This window comes from Capsicum annuum, chromosome 6 (genome assembly GCF_002878395.1).
Source record: "Capsicum annuum cultivar UCD-10X-F1 chromosome 6, UCD10Xv1.1, whole genome shotgun sequence".
NCBI classification, from domain to species: Eukaryota; Viridiplantae; Streptophyta; class Magnoliopsida; order Solanales; family Solanaceae; genus Capsicum; species Capsicum annuum.
The window spans coordinates 44,417,195-44,421,343 of record NC_061116.1 but is presented as its reverse complement, the minus strand read 5'-3'; the positions used below and the strand labels follow the sequence as shown (position 1 = coordinate 44,421,343).

Below are 4,149 nucleotides of genomic sequence, written 5' to 3'. Positions count from 1 at the left end.
ATAGTATTTTAATCTGTTATATGAAAACACTATATTTTATATAAGAATGATATTTATATATATATACTAGATGTAGAAGCCTGCGCTAGCGCGAGCCCAATAATAGTAACATAGTTATAATTTATAACCATCAGTTGTAGCTTCACAGTTGATAATCTAGAGCTGTTAAGTCAAGATTTTATATCTGTCTTGATCAATTATCACAATGTAGAGATTAAATGATAATATGAACAATCACTGTAGTACGAATATCAAGTTACGATGTAGATAATCACTGAGAGTTGGAAATATTCACAGGTGAATGGAAAGAAATGTCAAATTACCATGTGGACAACAACTGATAGAAAATAACAACAAAAACATATGCAAGGCATTAAACCAATACTGCCTTCAAAGTTGTTGGTCTACATTAATATTCTTCATCATCTTCTTCGTTATCAACTCCTTCAGCACCAACTTCTTCGTAATCTTTTTCAATTGCAGCTAAATATTCTGAGGCTTCAGCAAACTCTCCCTCTTCCATGCCTTCTCCAATATACCAGTGGACGAATGTCTTTTGGAGCCAGTTGGGAACTTGTTCAAATCCCAAAACCCAAAAAATAAAATCACACGGTTGCATCCACATTAGAAAGTTTTCTACACTTTATCCAGATACAAGTAGTTCGCGCTTGTTATTGATGCAAAATCTTTACTAGTCAATAAATTGAACCGTGACAACAACATTGACATCCTTGGGAACAACATCTCCATGGTACATCAGGCAATAAGCTATATATTTTCAATATCATGCTTGAGTACTCAAAAATTACATTAGTTATCTCAGGTACAGATAATTGCTCATGGTATGCCTTTTCAGCTGAGATGACAGGGGCATATGATGAAAGCATAAAATGGATACACGGATATGGAAGCAGGTTTGTCTGGAATTCAGTAATGTCTGATCAGCCAGTTCAAATTAGTATATATAGGCCTCTCAATGTCTAGTGATCTTCCACAGATATCATAAATGGCTTTATTGTCCAATATCACAACCACATCAATGTATTCTAAAAGGGAATGAGTTGAAAGAACACTGTTATAAGGTTCTACAACAGCAGTGGATACCTAAAATTAATCAATTACACAGACACATAAATATTCTTGTTGTTACAAATAAGAGATGTATGATTATGTATGGTATTCACCTGGGCAGAAGGATAGATAGTAAACACAAGGTTGAACTTTTTACCATAATCAACAGATAAGCATTAGAGCAATAATGAACGCAATCCAAAAGCAGTACCACCACCAACAACATTAAAGACCAACAATCCTTGCAAAGTAGTGCAGTTATCAGCCAATTTTCTAGTGCAATCAAGGTTAAGATAAACAATCTCCTTGCCAACAGTATAATGTCCTCTGGCAAAATTATTAGCAATATCTTTCTTTCCAGAAATGAGTTGTTGGGGATGGAAAAATTGACGATAGGTTCCAGTTCTAACTTCATCAATAACAGTTGGTTAAAGATTTCATAACGGTAATCGTACAAAGAAACAAAGTTCACCTTTGAAGATATGGAAGCTAAAGTACAAACACCATTACACATAGAAGCAACGAAATTCAAATTTGATGACTCAACTCTTTGGAAACAGTTTCTTACATTAATACATTGCTGAATTTGGAATTGCCAGAGGAGAAAAGGAAACTAACTAACTAAGAGATTGTTAGTCTCTATGTTTCTCGGGGCAGCCATTAACACAACTATCACCGTGGTGCAGTGGACTATGACCTATATATTATACGATATCTAACCTAATAACCAAAATTTAAGACTCAAGAAACAAAAATCAGCAACTAAAGAAAGAGGAGAAGAAGTAGAGACATTCGAATTCAAACAAAATAAGATAAGAAAATTGTATTAAAGGAAAGATAGTAATGAAACATACACCAAACCTAATGATTAGCACCAAAATGTATATTAAACACTTAGACAGACCTCACCATTAATGGATAATACTTCATTCATAGGTAGATACAAAGGGAGTCACCTTCCCCAAGCACCAACCTTTCTTGCCAAAATGTCAACAAGAGTGATTCCACACTCAAAGATGACCTTAGTTTCAATGTATTTTCCAAGACCTACACTAAGATGACTTTTACAAGTCCTACACTAAGGAAAGAAAATATAATTTGAGTAATACTCAATCAATTCATCAAAGTCTAATGAAAATACCCACTAAAGTGTCTATTTATACTATTACATAACAAGTGTAAAAAATACCTTTAATGAATAAGGGAAAGTAGGCGCCTCTTGGATGTCACTTTGGGATGTAAAATGTCTTCAATACCCTTCACTTGAGGCACCTCTTGATTCTAGTGGTTGTCTTCCCCTCCTTCAACTTGATAAGGATTTAAAAGTCTTCAAACACTTGCCAATTCCGAAGCTTGAACCTTTCATAATGCCTTGTACTCTTTTGTGCTCTTTATGCTTGTATCATCCTCTCCATCTTGAAAGAAATTTGTCCTCAAATTTAGATCTTACAAAACCAAAGAGAGAGTAAAACATACACATAATACTCTTGGTAGGAGGGTTGGTATGAGTACCACACTCATATCATCAATCCATGGTTGTTCACACTTAACATACACCCACATATCCTTGGTATTTAACATGAAAAGTTTAGAATAAAGAATACCAAAGAAGTGAATAGCATCAACATTAAAATATAATGAGCATGAACCAAAACTACACTTCCAACATCTCACAAGTACCCCGGGGTCAAAGGGAAGTAGTAGGCATGGGTCTAGGCCAAAACTACCCACCCCTTATACTTGAGGATAAAAGTCATGACTTCCTAAAACACCACACACAATTTTGACATACACATGGTCACCTTGAACAATATTAACTTCATGGATTTCATCACACAAACTCAAAGGACTATACTCATCGACAAGCCAAGGTTGTTCACATTTGACATACATCCATATATCCTTGGTATTTGACATAAAAAACTTGGAACAAAGGATATAAAAGAAGTGAATAACATTAACATCAAAAGGAAATACACATGACCCAAAGTTACTCCACCCATATCCTAAAAGTACATCGGGATTAAATGGAAGTAGAAGACAAGGATCTAAGCCGAGATGACCCGCTCCTTTCATTAGGCTGCTAAGCTCACAATTATTCAAGGCATTACTCACAACTTTGACATACACAAGGCACTATGAACAAGACTAGTATCTGGACTTCATTACACAAGTTCAAAAGACCATGTTCAATATCAAGATCAATATTACAAGCATCAACACTAACTTGGAAATTCTCAAGCATACCATTCTCATGTTCAAATAGTGAATTAGTTTTAAGAGTAAGTCGATCATTATTCACAACAAAAGAGTTACTAAGGAAAGAGGTATGTACTTGTAAACCCCAAACCACTTCAAAAGACACTAAATTATAATATTTTGAGTTCAAGGAAATGTTGAGAGTACCAAAGTCACCTCGGGTTAGGCTTGGGCAGTCCACCTTTTTGGAACTCTCGATCAAGGGAGTCACTAGTTCATTTCTCATGCTTTCATGTGGAACTTCTTTTGGATCCTTATTGGATATCATTTTATATTGTACCTGCACATAAGAAGAATCAAAGTCAGGCAAAATGTTAGCCTTTGGGTTAGGAAGTAACAAGGCACAATCAAGATCTATAATCAAGCATTTCTTTCCTTTTCCAACTTCATTACCCATGGTTTCTCTTTCCCTTACCCTCTTTTATTCACACTCTTCTTTTATCTAAATATTAAGCTTCTATCCATCTTGAGGCTTAGCCTCATTCTCTTCGGATTCTAACTTATGGAGAGGAGTCATTAGATTTTGTGAAGTATAGGACTTTGGACTTGGGGTGTTTGGACTTGTGAAGGGTAAAGCCTCTGGTCAAGTGAGTTTGGAACTTGGTACTTTGGATTTTAAGGTAGCATCTGAGTACCAAGTCCCTTTTGTTGGACTTTGTTTAATTGTGGGTGTATTAGTCTTTAGACCTCTCAGGTTTGGGGACTTTGGACTTGATATGGAGTCTTTGGTGGACAAATTCTATCAACTACCGCTTTCATTCTAATCACACAACCCTTTAAAGAATCCAAGTATCCTCTCATAGCTCCCAACTCACCCTT

At 35.5% G+C, this 4,149-nt stretch overlaps 1 pseudogene; it reads right to left on the bottom strand.

Moving 5' to 3' along the window:
• Positions 1-691: 691 nt before the first annotated feature.
• LOC107874368 lies at positions 692-3,727 on the bottom strand (annotated as a pseudogene).
• Positions 3,728-4,149: the final 422 nt, after the last annotated feature.